The sequence below is a fragment of the Podarcis raffonei genome, chromosome 7 (assembly GCF_027172205.1).
Source record: "Podarcis raffonei isolate rPodRaf1 chromosome 7, rPodRaf1.pri, whole genome shotgun sequence".
NCBI lineage: Eukaryota > Metazoa > Chordata > Lepidosauria > Squamata > Lacertidae > Podarcis > Podarcis raffonei.
Genome location: NC_070608.1, coordinates 38497695 through 38518626, shown reverse-complemented (window position 1 = coordinate 38518626; position 20932 = coordinate 38497695). Strand labels below are relative to the sequence as shown.

General features: G+C 43.0%; 1 long non-coding RNA gene across 1 annotated transcript in view; it reads left to right on the top strand.

Annotated features, from left to right (window-relative positions):
* The window catches only part of LOC128417465 (uncharacterized), a 48624-nt gene extending 27707 nt beyond the window's left edge, over positions 1-20917 (top strand). Inside the window, exon 2 of the long non-coding RNA XR_008331467.1 lies at positions 20241-20917. This is a non-coding gene — a long non-coding RNA (uncharacterized LOC128417465). The remainder of the gene's footprint in view (positions 1-20240) is intronic.
* Positions 20918-20932: the final 15 nt, after the last annotated feature.

Sequence of the window (20932 nt, the reverse complement as noted above, 5' to 3'; positions counted from 1 at the left end):
TTATAAACCTGATATCGCCCAGCCCTAAAGCACATTGAAAGACAGACAGCATTTCTCTCTCTCTCTGCTGATGCCTGCACAGGAAGTGACATATAGCACAACTACTAGCACATTTGCAAACGAAGCAGGGTCCAGTATGGTTTCAAATTGAATGAGAGACTTTGATGAAATTCCTGCATTGCAGGGGGTTGACTAGATGACCCTTGGGCCCCTTCCAACTCTACACTTTATGATTCACTGAACAAAATTTTTTACTTACATTCCTGGTAAGCCTAAATTGCCTTTGCTTCAGTCACCTCTCTCTGGGAGCAGCAGAAGTCTTGTCTGGTGCACTTTTCCATAGACTAATTTCCACCCCTATGGAGACATGTCCCTTTATGTGGCTGTTTAAAGAGACTCTGATGGGTGTGCCATCTGAATGAGGAAACGAAGAATTGTGAAAAAGAGGGAGTGCTTAGAGTGCCTGCTTCTTGGAGGTTGTGGCCATTTGTAATCAAGGATAATTGATGAGATCACATCTACAATAGCAGTCATATTGCACGATAACATATTGGGTCACAGAAAACCAGTTATTGATTAAGGAGGAAAGGTAGGAATTGTGACAAGATATGCATGTTAAAGGATCATCCTGCAATACGTAAACCTTAGTAACATGTCATGTTTACAATATTGATTCCTAGCACTGTAAAAGCTCTTCCATTGGACCTGCCATTTAATTCTACAGCAGCATGCGTATGTGGATTTCATTAACACCTACTAGGTTTGAATACTGAATCTCAAGTAATCATCCTCAGTAATCAATCCTACTCTAATAAACTTGATCAGCTACTTGTGCTCTAGGCATTGTCTAAGATCTCCAATACCATCTGTTTGATTGTTTGGTTAAATTCTGCCATGCTGATTTTTCTGCAGGCAGCTCATCAAAAAGCTTCTTCACTCGTTGCTCCTGCAGTATGCTTTGCTTTCTCAGGAGCTCCAGAAATTCCAGGTTGACATGCTTTGACATTCTTCTTCTTATCAGGGCTGCTGATGTCATATGCTTTCGTAGCCTTCTCCGACATGGTGGTGTTCCCTAAAATGTTCCTAGTGCTCTAGGTCAGATATTTAGTTTCACATTATGAAAAGGAACAAGCAGGAACCTTTCCCCTAAACAGTGTCTTGGTACCTGCTCTCTCACCCCCCCCCATCTGCTCAGCATAAGATTGAATTAAATAGATATGCAAAAAGTTGAGTTGCACTCTGTCTCCTTCTGTGTGTGATATATACAGATGCAGAAATGAGTTTATATTTAGTCAGCATGAGTTGCTTATTCCTCCTGTTTAATAGGAATACCCTCTCAAACTGTTATGAGATGTTTTCTTATAAGAAAATTCAGCCACATAGCAGGTATCACATAAACTATTGTTAACTGAACCACCAGTTAATTTTAACTGAACCACTGTCTCAAGCCAATTAAGTATGTGAATATGTATATCAATGATTAAATTATTTGCAGATAAAATAAAATAATAAAAGGGGAAATCTAGGAAGGACTGTCCTACAGTTTATTTAAAAGGTCAATCAACTTCCAAATGCAGCCCAACAGAACCCCCTTTCACAGTGAATATTCTGCAGAAAGAATTTAAAACAGAAGCATATTGTAATGGAAATTGGGGTTGCTCGTGGCAAGGTTGCCTGGTTAAACCTTTCCCTGGCTGGACAGCCCTGACTCTGCGGCTGTCTCAGTCGCTGGCAGAATCCGTCAGTAGGCGTTTCCTGAACTTCTTCCAGCATAAAAGTTCTTTGACGCCAAGCCTCCGCCTAGCCTCCCTGTGCGGAAGTCTTCTGCGCAGGGTGGGTGTGGGCAGCGGAGGACCCGTGCTCTCCCCGCTGGTCTCTGGCGAAGAGTCCTGGAGCCATCTCTCCGAAGCCCTCCTCTGCCCCCCTTTCTCCCTGGTGTCACGCTGATTTCCTTCCCCGGCCGATGAGTCTCCTCTCTCCCTGCTGGGCCCTTCTCCGGCATCGTTTGGGAGCCTTGCCTCCACTCCTGGCTCCGATGGCAGTTCCCTGACACATATCTTAAGAGGCAAAGGTAGGATAATCACGGTAATATGCTACCTTTCGAGAGGATCTCATTCTTTTGTGATTTAATCTCTGCTAGCAATTTGTGTGTATATGCTACAATCACATTTAGCCCTGGAAGAGAGCCAGCATTTGGTACATGGTTTTTTTAAAATGTGTTTTTAAGCTTTCTGTTTGTGTGAATGATTTCAGATTCCAGATCATCACCTGTGTTACCTTGTTAACGTACTTCATCTTTGTGTCTCTCTCTCTCTCTCTCTCTCTCTCTCTCACACACACACACACACACACACACACAAAAGGAGAAAGAGAGAAAGATGAGAAGGGAAAAAATAATGATGATGTTGGGACTGAAGAAATTTAGAAAGGACTTAAGAAAAGGAGGTGAAGTAGACAAAAGGACAGTACAAAAGGGTGTTTCAGCATATAAGATCATATAGCGATAAAGTGGGCCTTTGGTCCTGAGGGCAGCAGAGTACAGGGATGGGAATTGGCTGAAGAAACAGAAGGCATTAATGGGGTAATGGGGCCCTTTGGATGTCCAGCAGTCCTTTGTTGGGCTCAAATTGTCGTTTTTGTGTGTGTGTTGAATATATGCTATATGGTGATTTGTGAACCTAGTAGGTATCCAAAGCCATTTGTACATGGTGAAATGTTTTTATCAAGGTAATTTTATCAAGGTAATTGTTAGACCCTGATGATGACCAACCCATAGCCTATTTGTCTGAAAAATTAACCACTACGAAACAAGGTTTGCCTCCCTGCATGCGAACAGTAGTTGCGGCTGCCACTCTGACTAAAAGAGAACTGACACGTTCACCTTTGGACAAGAAACCACGTGCGTCACTCCTCATGCAGTGCCAGCATTGTTGGACATGAAAGGAACTTATTTTTCTATCCCAAGCAGAGATGATGAAGCGCCTAGCAGCTGACTTATACTACTCATACACCCGCAGTTGCAGCTTCGAGTTACTGCGGCTCTTAACCCGGTTACGCTACCACCTATGGGAGAGGATGGGCCTCCAACACCTGACTGCATATATTCCAGCAGGCCTGATTTGAAGAATGAAGCCAACCCCAGGCAGTATCAGATTGGATGGCTACGACTGATCTACGCAGCCTCACGCTTCTCCTCACCGCATCAGCTCGGCGCCCACCAGACAACCGCCCTGCTGGTGCCACCCCTGGAAGCTGGCCTGTCTATGCACGGCAGAAGAATCCAGTGTGGACTAAAAGAGGACATTTTCTTTTCTTTCCCTTTGAATATATAGCTTTGTGGGAGGTACCCCAGGTGTTAGAAGAAGGAGGTATTAGGAAATAGATATATCCCTGTGCCCAAATGATGCAGGTAGGGCTGTGGGGGGACATGGTTTTAGCTGTGATGGTAGTCTTCTGATTTCTGGCCCCACCACTTAAGGTAACCCAGCGGCTAATGAGAGAATGGGGTGCCCACAACACGCAGAAATGGAAGCCTATTCTGCAAAACCGAACCAGTTGCACGGTCTGCACCCGGAACCTCTCACACTGTGTGACCTACAGATGCTTTGGGAGGAGTACCCCTCCTCCCTGTGCCTTGGAATGAGTCCTCAGTTACGGCCCCGATTTTGGCAAAGCTCTCTCCCTTATTAGTCCATGGCAGCAATGAGTGACCTTGCCAAGTTCCAGTACAGCAGGGATGATGCGTATGTGCCTTATCTTATGTGCTGACCACAAAGACGCGCAGACCCACACCTGGGAATAATGCCAGAGTGTGTTCTCGGAAATGGTGACCTCTGCCCACCCGATAAGAGTAGGAAGAGGAAGATCCTTTTATGGTCAGAAGTACAGGAAGGAAGATCCTTTTATGGTTGAGAGTACCAGAGCAGGAACATATGTGATGTCAACCTGCGTACGTAGGCCGACGTGGTTGGGCTCTTAGGGGAGGAGTGAGAGGGTGCCTGGAGGATATATAAACTGCATGAAACCTGTCATTTCTTTGGACTTGCTGGGGACTAATCACGCAATGCCTTCTGCTATCCGGAGAGCAGAATAAACTCTTTCTTTGAACCAACTCGGTGTCGTTTTGACTTCCTTCCTCCTGTCCAGGAGCAACGCAGACCCAATCGGTGAACTCCAAAAAGGCTACAGTTACATACACTTCAGGTTACATACGCTTCAGGTTACAGACTCCGCTAACCCAGAAATAGTGCTTCAGGTTACGAACTTTGCTTCAGGATGAGAACAGAAATTGTGCTGTGGCGGCGCAGTAGCAGCTGGAGGCCCCATTAGCTAAAGTGGTGCTTCAGGTTAAGAAGAGTTTCAGGTTAAGTAGAGACCTCTGGAAAGAATTAAGTAGTTAACCTGAGGTACCACTGTACTACAATGGCAACAGAAACTGAGGAGGAGGAAACTGGCAGGCAGTGGCATCCCCATGTCATAAGTGTGAAGGCAGACAGGAAGGGCCTGGCAGAGGGCAGATTGCCGTTTTATCAGTTTTAATTGCACAGCCTGAATTTGGCTCATCTACCCTAATGCAACAGCACCCACTGGCCGAATGGACCCTTCCTCTACAGTCTATCTCAACACACCAGGATGTTTTAGAACTAATGGCTTTGGACTAGAAGGATCAATTCTCTTTTATCTTTTTATCATTTTGCTGTTCCTTCCTTTCCTTGGTACAGGCTATTCAGGAGAAGCCAGCTGCTTCTCCAATATGGAGGTAAGATGGTAGTGAAGGCAGCAGAAAGAATATGGGAAATAACTGCTTCAAAATTTTACAACTGGGATAAATCATTCCTGGTATTCAGATATATGATTGGGGCATTGGGGTTTTTTTTGTGTGTAATCCAATAGCTGAGGGTTTCGTGGGGGGAACAAACCAGTGTATTGCATGACTTCTACTTATCTGGAGGTAGAGGGAGAGTGGGGAAGATAGTGGCAAGGTGGGTGTGATTAAAACACATCAATGGAGTCACTCCACTGATCCTGCTTGTTTGTTTATACCATGCTGACCTCACTTCCAACTTGCCTTTCCCCCTCTACCTCCTGTTGAGCAGCAGTACCCCTTCACACTCTGACACTGCTGTCACCCATCATTGTGCAATGCAGTGGCATGTAAGAAAATGTGTCCTGCAGTTGCTGTGCCTCCTTAATTGCTAGGTACACCCACACCTCAAACTATGCTGGCATGGTTTTGAAATGGGCTGGTACACGCCATTAAGGTGATATCCACCCTGCATTGTTGAAACTCTCACTTGAGAACTTCAATCAATGATGCTATCAGAATTACAAGAATGGAGTGACTTCTGAATGAATACCACACAAAAATTGCAACAAGTATGATTGATTTCCCATAACTGCTTACTTGAATATTTTCTGTATATATTTCTGCAGCTTCCATTATTCTCGCATCATTATTTTAGTAAAAGGAACTAGTCACTTTGAGGAATTTTGTCAAAAAGCAGGATGTGAATCTAAATAAATTAAATAAGCCATTTAAAGATTAAGAAGCATACTGTGACCAAATTTTTACTGTATTTTTCGCTCCATAAGATGTACCTGACCCTAAGAGGCACCTAGGTTTTAGAGGAGGAAAAAAAGTAGAAAAATATTATGCACAGAGCGTGTAAGTGGATCTCGATTTTCTTGCTTTAACACAAGCAAAGCAAGAGCTGCTTACATGGCTTCTGTCCCGCTTTGTGCAGCTCTCACTTTGCTTCCCCTTCCCTTCAGCGGCATCCCTCAGCTCTCGACTGCAGCCACAGCCGAGGGATCCCTCTGCCGTCCAGTGCTTTCGCTCCATTAAACGCGCAGACATTTCCCCTTACTTTTTAGGAGGAAAAAAGTGCTTGTTATGGAGCGAAAAATATGGTATTTCCATGGCACAATCTATGTCCATGGCATCATGCCAATGACCATAATACTGTGAGGCGTCATCAAGAATATCTACCTCCCAGCTCTGTAATAACATTCCTCAACACACCCAGTGATTTTCAGATCTAAAGCTTGGCCTTTGTTCATAGGGCCATAAATCATCTTCAGAAACAAATGCCCCCAAAATTCTTGAATCCTGATCAGCCTACTCTGGTATTCATAACTGAGGCTATGGAAGAAAGAAATCAGTTAAGATGGGAACTTGAGTCTTTCAGGAGCTAAAAGATAAAGAAGATTCTCTCTCTCTCTCTCTCTCTCTGTGTGTGTGTGTGTGTATGAAAGCCTAGTTGTTCCAATCACTCTGGGCAGGTTAGAACATAAAAAACCACAGCAACACATCATCAATTAAAAACTTCCTGGTGCAGGATTGCCTTCAGATGTCTTCAGAAAGTTGTGTAGTTGTTTATCTATTTGACATCTGATAAGAGGGTGTTCAACAGGGGGGGCGGTGCTAATGTGGGGCGGGCACCAGACCCAGCTTCATAGCTGAGTTGGCTGTTTTCGTTAGAACAGTCACTTTTTTCACCAATTCCAGCTGTATTTTTGTTTTCTCTACTTTTCTTGCTATAGGTTTAAAAGGATTTGCATTATAGGGCTTAAATCTTGGAGCACCCTTTAATAAACATAAAAGAAGTGCCACTGTTTTAATACAGGTAATTTATAGATATTACTCTTTCACATGTAATATTATTTCATGTTTAGTTAAACACTCGCCTTCCCGTTATACTCTTTGATTCTGCCTCTACTAGTGCAAGTTCCCCAAAAAGGGGAATACTGGGTGTATTGCAGGATAGGGCAGGAAAGCACTTGTACGTCTTCAAAAACATAGGACCTTCTGCACACACAGCAGGTGCTGAGCTACTGAGCTAGGGACCCTTCCAAATAATTCATATACAATCCAGCACAATTCTTTATATATCAACTTAGCTTTAATAACATAATTATTAACACTTCCTATTACAGACACTTTCTCATGAACGCTGCAACTGTTTTATATGGACTAGTTAGCTTTGTAATGCTTATCAAATCGTTCTGAAAGAGCTCTTAATATATTTCCTGGCCTTTTTTGGTGTTTATCCCGAAGATTTTCAAGTGCAATCTTCGCCTGTTGAAAGAAAACCAGAAGAATACATTGTGTTAGAGGAATAGATTGCAAAATAGGTATTCACAGTTATTAATATCTGTGAGGAAAAAGCTAAAGGGATCAGAACTAGAGGCAACCCATTTATTCCAGCTATAGAAGCACAATATGTGACTTATTTCTGGGATACACAAATGAATTTGTACACAGAGATGTGTTGCATGAGAGTCCTTGTCTCTCAACCCTCAAAAGTGGCTTCTTCAACATGGAGCCAGAGCAGCCAGGGTGAGGGACCCCCACCAGGAAACTGCTCATCTCTCAGTGAATCCAGCCCACTCTCTTTATGTTTACCAAGAGCACTGTATGGGAATGGCAGAGAAACAATCAAACATATGTGCCTTGGGCTGCTTTGTACACAGTAGTTACCTTGCATGGTTGTTACAAGTTAAGATAAAAGGAGCGAACCTCAGGACAACCAAGGCATAACCCCTTGCAGAAAGAAATTTCTTATCTGCCCCTTTAAACAGGCAATCAAAACCTGAAACTTGATGCAGCAAGAAAACAAGGAGAAAGTGCTTGGAGAAGGACCAGGCATACTAAACAATGTTCCAACCCTGTTCCCATTAGCCACCAGGACCCTACATGCACCTCCCATAGCCCCCTCCCTTTGGGAGTCAGATTCTCATGTTTTCCTTGAGGAAGGGGGGAAGTGTAACATCCCCTGCAGGAGCAGGTAGAATAAGTCATGCCATGTAATACCATACAAATTGTATCCGTGTTTGACATTGTCTTCAGTGAAACGGCATCTCATATAGGAGCTTGCTGATGCACGAGTAATAACAAATTACAATATATGTGTTGCAGGTTCAGATTTGATAGCTTGGTAGTTGGGCAGGAATCATGGCACCGTTTAACAAAGCTGTATCCAATGCTCTCTTAAACACACATCAGTGTGTACATGCAACACATATCAACGTGTACAATAAATTGTCTTCCTCTTCAACCCTCTCCACATCCTCAAAAATCAGCACTAGGGTGGCTTGGAGGTACCTTCTCAGGCAGATTCTGGGGCACATAGTGTAGGGTTGCCATATGTTTGGGAAATCCCTGACATGTCCTTCTGGGGCCATCTGGGGGGTTTCTTTTTTCAATTTTAAGGAAATATCCGAGTTGGGGGGGGGGTAATTTTGTATGTGCGCTGTTTCAGGCTCCTACGTGAGTGGCTCTGGTTCTGTTTTGCACATGTGGGCAGCTGGGGTGGGGAGAGGGCGACCTCCCCCCAAAAAAACCTCAACTTTCTGACCAATGGCCCAAAGAAGGTCAGCTCAACAACTTTTTATGCAATTGACCAAAATTTTCATGTATTTCATGTATTTTGTATGCTCAACTCTAATATAGTGGGAAGAAGAAGTCCCATTGCATGAGCAGATTTCTCTTTGTATCACATAGTTTTCCCCATTTAATTAGTCTCAACAAGTTAAGGAGAGGGGAAATTGAGTGATGGGCATAATGCACAAAAGTTTATATAATGAACCCTATATCAGGTCATATAGAATGAGGAAATCAATATGTACAATAAGATTTAGAGCTGAAAGAGAGAGAAACCAAGAGGAAAAGAAATATTCTGCTTTTAAACTTCCAAGTTTAGAGTTAACTTACTCTTTCAGCCAGCTCTACAGCTGTTATATTTGGATCATATGGGATGGGTTCTCCAATAAATGTCCTCAATTTCACTGGAAACCCTCCGTAAATGGGAAGAAACATACATCGAGTTTTCTCATACAGCCATTTTGTCAGCCCTGTGTATGAAATGGAAGAAGATTCTGAAGGAGAGCGACACCATATCAAATCTGAAATTAGTTGACATTCTCAGTGTTTAGCAATTGCAATAAATAGGAAGAAAGGAAGAGTTAAATAATATGAGTGCTTGGGAAAAGAGATTCAGTGGTACCTCGGGTTATGAGCGCTTCAACTTACGTTTTTTTGGGTTACGAACGATTGTAACCCAGAAGTAAGTTGTCCAAGCTCTCAGAGGACTTGCCTCTCGGAGGCAAACCCAGACATCGGCGGGGCCTACAGAGCTCTCAGAGGCCTCCACGAATGCAGGGAACCAAGCCCCAACATCTGCGCTGCCTAGAGCGGCTCCGTGAATGGGGGGAATCAAGTCCCGACATCCGCGGTGCCTAGAGCAGCTCCGTGGATGCCGGGAGCCAAACCTCGACATCTGCGGTGCCTAGAGCGGCTCCGTGAATGCCAGGAGCCAAGCCCTGACATCCGCAGTTCCTGCAGGACTCCACAAATGCCGGAAGCCAAGCCCCGACATCCATGGTGGCTGCAGAGGCTCTGCGACTGGGCTCCAGCCGCAGGAGCTCTCTGAGGCCTCCACAAATGCCGGAAGCCAAGCCGATTGTGATTGTGGAAGAGGACCCTGAGCATTCTCCAAACAGTGAGTTTGGAAATAATTTTTTTTTTCATCTAAAATACTAAAATTCATCATCTGGAACGGATCAATCCACTTCCCATTACTTTCAATGGGAAAGTCTGCTTCAGGTTAAGAACACTTCAGGTTAAGTACAGACTTCCGGAACCAATTAAGTACTTAACCTGAGGTACCACTGTACAATATATTCAATATATTATGTCCTCAATTTCACTGGAAACCCTCCGTAAATGGGAAGGCCCATACATCGAGTTTTCTCATACAGCCACCTTGTCAGCCCTGTGTATGAAATGGAAGAAGATTCTGAAGGAAAGCGACACCATATCAAATCTGAATTTAGTTGACATTCTCAGTGTTTAGCAATTGCAATAAATACATCCCAGAGACGAAGAGTTAAATAAAGTGAGTGCTTGGGAAAAGAGATACAAGATATTCAGTCAGCTCTTCTCAGCTCTTTGCAATCAGTCATAAGTTGTGTACAATAGACTGCAGAATATGGTATGTTTCCTGTTCAGTTCCCCTCCATGTTAGGGTTGCTCCCACATTTATCGATTATAGCTTCCTGTCAAATCTACTAGAAAACTAAGCAAGGGCATGTTCACTCAGTACTGAGGCAGGTAGCACAGCTTTTGCAGATAAGTGTACATGGAATAAAATCTATTAAGTAAAGGTAAAGGGACCCCTGACCATTAGGTCCAGTCGTGACCGACTCTGGGATTGCGGCGCTCATCTCACTTTATTGGCCGAGGGAGCTGCCGTTTGTCCGCAGACAGCTTCCAGGTCATGTGGGCAGCATGACTAAGCCGCTTCTGGTGAACCAGAGCAGCGTACAGAAACGCAGTTTACCTTCCCGCTGGAGCAGTACCTATTTATCTACTTGTACTTTGACGTGCTTTTGAATTGCTAGGTTGGCAGGAGCAGGGACCGAGCAACAGGAACACACCCCGTCACGGGGAATCGAACTGCCGACATTCTGATCGGCAAGTCCTAGGCTCTGTGGTTTAACCCACAGCGCCACGCAAGTCCCTATAAAATCTATTAGTGAGCAGTAAATAGATATTCTTTTTAAAAGATCATTCTATAGTATTAAAATGTATATTGCCTGAGATCTCTTGATTAACCAAGGTATTTAACTTACTTGTCTTTCCAATGGTCCTGTACGCTTCACAAATGCTTTGTGTAAAAATAGGGATGGTGGGCTAAAAAAATTAAAGATGAAACGAACATGAAAAGAAAGGTGAGGATTGGATAATTATTTTGTCCCAACCACCCTGCCTTTATTTTTGTTATGGACTACGAAGAATGCTTCACATCTGGGATTATAATGAGAAGCAACTCATAAATGATAATGTAATTGGCTTTAAAATTCCTGACACATCTATTCAAATATCTCAGATGAAGAAACTTCAGAAGCTGCCCTCCAGATTTTCTGGAACTGAGGGGGAAAAAAAATTTCCTGGTTTGCCCTGAGGGGGAAAGGAAGCCAGGTTCAACCAACCGGCCAGTGCTTTTTGGGGTTTGGCAGCAGCTCGTAGGCGATGAGCACCCCAAAAAGGTCTTGGGGATGACTAGGACTCTGAGGGTTCCTGTGGAGGTCAAAAGCGAGTTCCCAATGGGTCTGAGGTTACATTTGGTGCTGGCCTAACCCGGCTGTCAAGCTGTGATCTCTGGGCTCCAGTGTTTTCCAGCAACAAGCTGCCTCGAATTTCCTACTCAGCGAGCAGCAGATTTCCCAGAAAATAAAACCAAGGAAAGGGGGATTTATTATTCAAGTGTCTTTAGCATTTGGATTAATTTGGCAAATTTCCAGGAGAACAAAAAGGGAGTCTTCTCTGGAATTGGTGAATATCCTGCATAGGAACCAAATGGCTGAAGCACTGAAGGAAACAAAGAAACTCTGCCATCGGAAATAAAAGGAGGGGGACGGGGAGATAAGAACTTTGAAAACTTTCTTTTGAAAGAAAAAGCATTCAAACTTTTATACTCCTCCGCCCTGGATTCAACTGGTGGCAGCTATAGCATCTCAGGAACTATTGGCAGACAATTTGGCTTTAATTGAATTGAGGCAAAAAGAGATGCTATAAAGATTTAGATCTGTTGCTCAGCAATCGGGTGAAGCAATAAGGGATAAAATAATTGAGGCACTTGCAAATCTTCTTGAGACTCAAAAGCAGGAGGTACATCAAGCTGTTGATCATGCTTTCAGGGTTAAATCCCTGTATGCTAAGAAGAAAACATTTCCAGGAGATTGTTTGGTCTTTTTTTATTCTAGAAATATCAAAGACTGAGTGCTCCAGACATATGGTGAGAAGGATCTTGAAATAGATGATGACTGGCAGCATTAAGATAAATTCTGCAGTGTAATATGTTTTGATGGATTCAATAATGGAATACTGAATAGTATAGTTTTTGTAAAATATGCAGGGATTTATGATATGTAAAATGAACTATCAAAGGAGAAGAAAGGAAGTCATTGATATCTTAAGGATGTAAAATGAGTATTTTAAACATTAAAACAAATTTTTAAAATAAAATTATATATTAAAAAGAAAGATAAAAGGAAAATGGTTGTTTTCTTTTTAAATGTCACCAATTTCAGCAGGTTTGTTTTAAAGCAGGGGTGGGGAGAGCTGTGGCACTCCAGATATCATTTGACCCCCAAACAGGATATTTGCCATCCTCAGCTTTTTTGGATGCTGAATCAACCATGTCAACACATTACGTCTTATCTAGGATAATCGTGAAGGCAATGCAGATTGCACAAAGATCACTCACCACTTTCGCCTCCAAAGCTGCCTGAGCAAAACCTGTGCGTTTACCCCACATTATGCAGTAATCGTGACTAAACAGTGCTTCTCTACCTCCACCAGGTGCAATGCCCAGTAAATGGCCTTTCTTCATTATTTCCACAATTTCAGCTTTCTTGTAAGCTTTCAACCTGATCACATAATAAAACATCTGCAGCCCTGAAAAAAATAAGCTCCAAATAGAAGAATGCATTTTATGTGAAACTTATTTAGGAAATACTGTGGATACAATACAAGTGCCATTATCCCAAAGATATTGCACTATTATGGATCACAAGCATAGCTCTCTGCCATCCATTTCAACTATGATTTCATGGATGGGGAATTTCAATCCCTTTAGGGTGCAGAGCTTTTGGATACAGTAGACACACACACGGGGGCGGGGGGAGATACACACATGGAACTGAGGAGACTATGCTGATGGAAAACTGCCACCTCCAGCAGAGATTGGTACACAGATATATGGGTGGAGGTTATATGCTGCATTAATTAACCTAGTGGAAAAACTCCAAACAGCACTCTGTGCTACTGGGCCTCTTTGGCCTCCTTCCTTCCTTCCTTTAAATGACCTTTCTGTGATGTCATAGTTTCCTGGTGTGGCTGCTGTGTGCGTGCAGAGGAAGATGATGTGGGGTGAGTGGCAGTGGAGGGCCATGAACACTACAGCAAGGGTGCCACATGTGTTTGATTGCAGTGTCACATGGGGGCATAAAAGCTGTGTGTGGGAGTGCTTGATGGGCCATGTGTTTGGGTGGGGCCATGTTTTCTGGGATCTGTGTGCAGATTTGGTGATAGGTTGGACTTGCTATGAAAGCCACGGACATGTCTTTGGGGCTTCACTTGGGCTTTTGCCCTTTTCCTTAGCTGTAGCTCCCACCCCGTCCCAGCTGCCATCCAGTGGTGTTTGAATACAGAGGATTTTGCGCAGGTGGTTTGCTAGTGCAGATGCTCCCAAGCAGAATCCCATACTTTGCGTTGTTCTTTCCAGTAAGGAATATCCCATCTTTACTAATGACTGAACTTTGCAAAACTCTTTGTACTTGAGGAAACCATAAACTTAGAGACCCCAAAGCCTAAGCCTTGTCGTATTCTGACATTAAAGTGAGCAGCAATTATTACATGAGAGCTTGTAGTCATTACCGAGGAGGCAGGTTTAGTCGTTATTTGAGGACTATCCCTGCCTCCGGGTCTGGTCTTGTCCAGATTGATACTGGAATCAGCAGGGATACCCACTTGACCTGAAGGTGGTGCTGTGCAATGCCTGGTCAATGAAGCATAAGACCACTGCCATCCATGACTCGATCATGGATGGAGGACTTGACCTGGCTTGTGTAACAGGCCTTGTGGGTGGGGAGGGGGGGTATGCAGTGATTTTTAGGAAGTCATTAATTTGCACCAGGCATCCTATTGGGAAGACCTAGTTCTCTGAGTGCATGTACTGGAAGTTGGTAAATAGGGGCAGTACAGGATTCCTTTTGGTGTACCGACCTCCCCGCTGCACCAAGGATTCCCTGCCCGAGCTGCTTCAGGTCATGGCAGATGTTCTCCTGGAGACACCTAGTTTGGTTGTCCTAGGGGATTTTAACATCCATGCTGACATGACCTTACAAGGGGCCACTCAGGACTTCGTGGAAAGCATGGCCTCTATGGGGCTGTCCCTGAATAAGTCTGGCCCAACTTATAGCCGCGGACATGCCTTAGACCTGGTGTTCACCTCTATGGATGTTGGTGATCTGACAATAAGTAAAAGTGAAACTAATGAAGTGCCATGGTCAGATCACTTCCTGGTGCAACTGGACTTCTCCGCAACCCTTCCCCTCTGTGGAGAGGTGGGACTGATTCAGATGTTCTGCCCCCACCACTTAATGGATCCAAATGGCTTCCAAAGAGTGGTAGGGGATGCTTTATCCCATGTTGATAGCCTTTCAGCTGATTCCCGGGTGGCCCGCTGGAATGTGGAGTTAACTAGGGCTATTGACTGTTTGGTTCCGAAGTGCCCTCTCCGATTGCATGGAGCCTGGACAGCCTTGTGGTTTTCCACGGATCTGAGGGCAATGAAACAATCGCTGAGACGACTAGAGTGCCGGTGGCGGATAACTCATTCTGAAGCTGACTGGACAAGGGTTAGAGCTCAGTATCGAGTCTACCAAGTGGCGATAGCAATGGCGAAGAATACTTTCTTCACCTCCTCTATTGCATCTGCAGAAAACAGCAGCAGGAGACTTTTTCAGGTGGTTTGCAATTTAGCGGAACCACCTGCTCCATCGGGGCACAGTACGGGCCACATGATCTCCTGCAATGATATTGCAAAGTTTTTTGCAGGTAAAGTCGTTCAGATTCAGGAAAAGGTAGACTCCACCGTGGGAGCAGAGCCGGGGCGGGAGAGTGCTAGAGTCCTGTCTAGTCATGTTGCATGGGATCATTTCCAATCTGTTACCTCTGAGGATGTGGACAGGCTGCTTAGACGAGTGAAACCAACTACCTGTCTCCTTGATCCTTATAAAAGCTAGTTGGGAAGGGCTGGGCGATGGGCTTTGCGGGGTGGTGAATGCTTCTCTCTGTGAGGGAGCCTTCCCAGACCTGCTGAAAGAGGTGGTCATTAAACCGCTTCTTTAAAAAAACAACTCTAGACCCAGCCAATATGGCCAACTATCATGCAGTCTCAAATCTTCCACTCTTGGGCAAGTTGATTGAGCGAGTGGTTGCTGAACAACTTCAGGCATGCCTGGAAGAAGCGGACCATTTGGATCCCTTCCAGTCAGGATTCAGGCTTCATCATGGCACTGAAACTGCCTTGGTCGCACTGGTCGATGATCTCCGGCGGGCTAGGGACAAAGGTGAGAGCTGTTTCCTAGTTCTGCTGGATCTCTCAGCGGCTTTTGGTACCATCAACCATAACATCTTTCTGGACTGTCTAGAAGGGCTGGGACCTGGGGCACTGTTATACAGTGGTTCCGCTCCCTCCTCCTGGGCCGTGTTCAGAAAGTGGTGGTGGGGGATGAGTGTTCAGACCCCTGGGCTCTCGCTTGTGGGGTGCCTCAGGGTTCTGTCCTCTCCCCCATGCTTTTTAACATCTACATGCAGCCATCAGGGGGTTTGGGTTGGGTGTTCATCAATATGCAGATGATACCCAGCTCTACCTCTTTCAACCAGTGAACCAGTGAAGGCGATGAAGGTCCTGTGTGAGTGTCTGGAGGTGGTTGGAGGATGGATGGCAGCTAACAGATTGAGGTTGAATCCTGACAAGACAGAAGTACTGTTTTAGGGGGACAGGAGGCGGGTGGGTGTGGAGGACTCACTGGTCCTGAATGGGATAACGGTGCCCCTGAAGGACCAGGTGCGCAGCCTGGGAGTCATTTTGGACTCACAGCTGTCCATGGAGGTGCAGGTCAATTCTGTGTCCAGGGCAGCTGTTTAACAGCTCCATCTGTATGCAGGCTGAGATCCTATCTGCCCGCGGACTGTCTCGCCAGAGTGGTGCATGCTCCAGTTATCTCCTGCTTGGACTACTGCAATGTGCTCTACGTGGGGCTACCTTTGAAGGTGACCCGGAAACTACAACTAATTCAGAATGTGGCAGCTAGACTGGTGACTGGGAGCGTCCACTGAGACCACATAACACCAGTCTTGAAATACCTACATTGGCTCCCAGTATGCTTCAGAGCACAATTAAAAGTGTTTAAAGCCCTAAACGGCCTCGGTCCAGTATACCTGAAGGAGCGTCTCCACCCCCATCGCTCTGCTCGGACACTGAGGTCTAGTGCTGAGGGCCTTCTGGCGGTTCCCTCACTGTGAGAAGCCAAGTTACAGTGAACCAGGCAGAGGGCCTTCTCGGTAGTGGCACCTGCCCTGTGGAACGCCCTCCCACCAGATGTCCCATCTGAAGGCAGCCCTGTTTTTAGGGAAGCTTTTCGTGTTTAACAGACTACAGTATTTTAATACTTTGTTGGAAGCCGCTCAGAGAGGCTGAGGAAACCCAGACAGATGGGCAGGGTATAAATAACAAATAATTATTATTATTATTATTATTATTATTATTATTATTATTATTATTATTATAGCATAGGAATCAGATGACACATTATCCAGATTCCTCAGTTTTTAGATCTCTGGGGAAGAATGTAGACAGAAAAGCACAGCATTTCTTCATGGAGACCATTTCTGCTGACTCAGTTGTGAATTGGAAATAATTATTCATCCTGCATTCATTCTCTTTTACTAGCAAAGACTTGGTGCGAAAGTACCTTCATCTGCACTAACTAAACTATTTCACCTGTTGCTGCTATTTTATTTATCAGTTGTTTTTACCTGCTTTCCTGATATACAGTTTTATATTTTATAGCATTTTTTTCATAGCTTATAGCATTGTTTTATGTCATATTTTACATGTTTTATGTAAAAAAGCATGATTTAAATTTAAATAATTTACCTGGTATCCAATACGTGACATGATGCATTAATGAAAAGCATGCTCTCCCCATCTCTAAAAAATATCTAGCCACAAATAAGACATAGCTGATAGACATAACTCCATGATGATAAATAATAATAATCCCTGGTCCTTTAGGGATATGTTCTATACCAGTAAGTTTGTAACCTGAAAATAATACAAAATGCAACAAAGAAATATTGCAACCATTACTGGAGGAAATCAGTGTGGTTCAGAAAAAAAATTAAATTTAAGATCAGGTTGAAAGCTCTGTTATATGCTTTTGAATTGTGAAGCTGGAGGAGACTCTTGAGAGTCCCATGGACTGCAAGAAGATCAAACCTATCCATTCTTAAGGAAATCAGCCCTGAGTGCTCATTGGAAGGACAGATCCTGAAGCTGAGGCTCCAATACTTTGGCCACTTCATGAGAAGAGAAGACTCCCTGGAAAAGTCCCTGATGTTGGGAAAGATTGAGGGCACAAGGAGAAGGAGATGACAGAGGACAAGATGGCTGGACAGTGTTCTCGAAGCTACCAGCATGAGTCTGACCGAACCGCGGGAGGCAGTGGAAGACAGGAGTGCCTGGCATGTTCTGGTCCATGGGGTCACGAGGAGTCGGACACCACTAAATGACTAAACAACAACGACAATATGCTCCAGCATTCTGGATGCTAGGTTGTCATCCACACGGATCAAGACTTTCTCTGTGGTGGTCCCTTAATGAATGAAGGGATTTCTCCTCTCCTGGAATGTGCCTTCCTTGCTTCCTTTTGAGCAAAGCTGGAAACATTTTTGCCCAGTCTTTGAGTGAGCTAAAACTGTGTTTTGCTGTTTTAGTCTACTTTAAGCTTTTATATGGGGTTTAGTCCTTGGGATGGTTTAATATGTTGTTTCAACACTTACAGTAACATGAGACCTGTGGGAAGCATTGAGAACATATAAAAAGAGTCCTATGGATCAGGCCAAAGGCTTCTGTATTAGACCATCCTGTTTCCCACAGTGTCCATCTAAATTAGTAGCAATCACCATATCCTTTGCTGGCATATTCCATCGTTTGTGTACATAGTTGCTAATTGTGTCCCTGTGAGGTGTAAACAACATTCTCCAGGTTTCTTTTGGATAAGAAGCGTACTTAAAATGTGGTTTAAATGTATAGTGTTTATGCAGCCACCAGCTGACCCTTTCTTTTGTAATCTGTCTTACAGTATTTATTTATTTTTTCATTTATTTATTGAATTTATATACCACCCTATACCTGGAGGTCTCAGGGCAGTTCACAGAACCACCTTAGTTTCATACTTCACAAAATGCTTTGTTTTTCTTATTACATAAATAAATAGCCATGCCTTTGTTTTGATCCTTATGTAGCCAACCCAAACTTGTAGCTGTTGTGACTCTGAGGGGGGTTCAGAGGTCCAGTCCTGCCTGATTCACTGTGGCAACTATTGTTCCAGTGCTTCAAGCCTGAAATTCTGATCCTCAGTCCTATGAAATTATAGTGACTGATAAGGAAGAATTACTGCTATGAAAGAAACTTTTACTCACCATGCCATATCTTTCCATATATATTTGTAATATGAGCAATAAATTTCCTTGGCTTTTTCCAAATTTTGCTATCAGGACCAGTTTCTTGGTGCTTATTCATCTTCATGTAAACATATAGCCCAAATGAGCAAGCACAGCCAGCCAAATATATATTATTAATGAACAAACCAAAATCAGAAGCTTATGAAGCCACCAAGGGTGAACCACTGAGATCAGGTATTCTTCTAAATAAGGAAAACTAATCAAGTTTTGCAGCATTTGATTAAAGCAGCTCATTGTTTCCTGATCTGAAGCACCAAGCGTATGCCAATGAAATAAATATATGAAGTGAAATTTTCTTCAGTTGTGATGCTATTTCCCCCACTGTTTACCTGGAAAACAGAAAATGCAGTACATTGGTTTGATCTGCCTTCCCAGAAACATTCATGAATACATGAAAATCTTATGCTGCTTAATATTTTCCTAGTTTTCCGCAGTGTAACTTGCCAAATTGCTGTATTGTGTTTCCAACGTCCATCATGGAGATTTACAAAATTACAAATATATGACTCCATCATTTATCTGTTGTGAAGCAAGCTGGTTTCATTTCACTGCTGAACGTTTTTTTTTTGTTATTTTTTGCATTTTCAAAAACAGGAACAAAGAGTATATTTAACCCCACCCCCACCCCGTCCCACTTACAACCATACCAAATACAGCATATCTACTTATACCATGTGACTTCCCTTTCACACTTTTCCTGGTTCCATTTGCTTTTCTACTACTCCGCGTAATCCACATCTTTTTCATCATTTGGTACTTTATCTATTTCGACTCTGCTGAATTTCCACGAGACCTGCTAAGCTATGTATTTGTCTATACCTGTACTGGTTCTGTAAATAGTCAATAAACATTATCCCTTCCTCCTTATATTCCTTATCTCCATTTTCTCTTATCCTGTTCATGAGACAAACCAGTTCAGCATATTCAAACAATTTACACTACTGTTCTTCCTTAGTGGTACTATACTTGGTCTTCATCTTTGTGCCAATAAAGTTCTAGCTGTAGTAGTGGCATAAAGTAGTAAACTCTTTTGTTTTTTGGGACCTCCGTTATTACCATTCCCCAAGAGAAAAATCTCAAGTGTTTGGGGAAAAAGTTTTTTTTTAATTATCTTTTCTAATTCATTAGATATAGATTCCTAATAATCCTTAATTATTTTACAGGACCACCACATGTGAATTAAAAATCCCTCAAGTTCCCTTGCAAGGTATATGCAAAATATACCTTTTTCTTTTTTTAGACATCTTTGCCAATCTGGTGGGTGTTAAATCTCTGGGCCATTTTGATCTTATTTTCTTTTATCGCATAACATGCCGTAAAATTCATATTTATTTTCCACAATCTTTTTCCATAATGTATAATCAATATTGTGACCCACATCTTATGCCCACTTAATCATGCTTGATTTCACAAATTCATCTTTAGTTTCCCACTCCAACAGCCGTTTGTATATTTTTGATAATACTTTTATATTTGTATCTAATAGGTCTTTGATAAACTGAGACTTTTGTTCTGCAAAGCCATTTTCCCTATCAATTTTAAACAATTCATTAATCTGATGTACCTGTAGCCAATCTGTAACCAAATTTCTTCATTCCTAGAGATTTCTCAGTTTTGGTTCCTGCCCTGCAAGGTCACTCTAAAATTTCACTGTAAGTTAACCAATGCTTTTCCATATTTGTTTTTTTCCTGATCGTAGCTTCTACTGGGGATATCCATAGTGGTGTTTTTCTTTTCAGTAAATTTTTATACTTTTTCCACACTCTAAATAGGTTTTTTCTAATTACGTGATTTGTAAAAGTTTTATATTTTTTGCTTTTCTATACCATAGGCAGGCGTGCCACCCAAACTGTATATCATGTCCTTCTAAGTTTAACAATTTTGTATTTTTCAACAAAATCCAATCTTTTATCCAACATAGGCAGGATGCCTCAAAGTAAAGTTGAAGGACTAGATGACCCTTGGAGCCCCTTCCAACTCTACACTTTATGATTCACTGAACAAAAACTTTTGCTTACATACCTGGTAAGTCTAAATTGCCTTTAATTCAGTCACCTCTCTCTGGGAGCAGCAGAAGTCTTGTCTGGTACAATATTTTGTTGGCTAATCTCCAACCCTATGTAGACATGACCCTTTATGTGGCAGTTTAAAGTGACTGTGATGGGTGTGCCATCTGTATGAAGAAATGAATTATTGTGAAAAAGAGGGAAGGCTTAGAGTGCCTGGTACTTGGAAGTTGTGGCCATTTGTAATTAAGGATAACTTAAGGGATCACACCTACAATAGCACTCATATTGCACAATAACATACTGGGTCACAGAAAACCAGTTATTGACTAAGGAGTAAAGGTAGGAATTGTAACAAGATATGCATGTAATAGGATCATCCTGCAATACGTAAACCTTAATAACATGTCATGTTTACAATATTGAATCCTAGCACTGTAAAAGCTCTTCGATTGGACCTGCCATTTAATTCTACAGCAGCATGCGTATGTGGATTTCATTAACACCTACTCGGTTTGAATACTGAATCTCAAGTAATCATCCTCAGTAATCAATCCTACTCTAATAAACTTGAGCAGCTACTTGTGCTCTAGGCATTGTCTAAGAT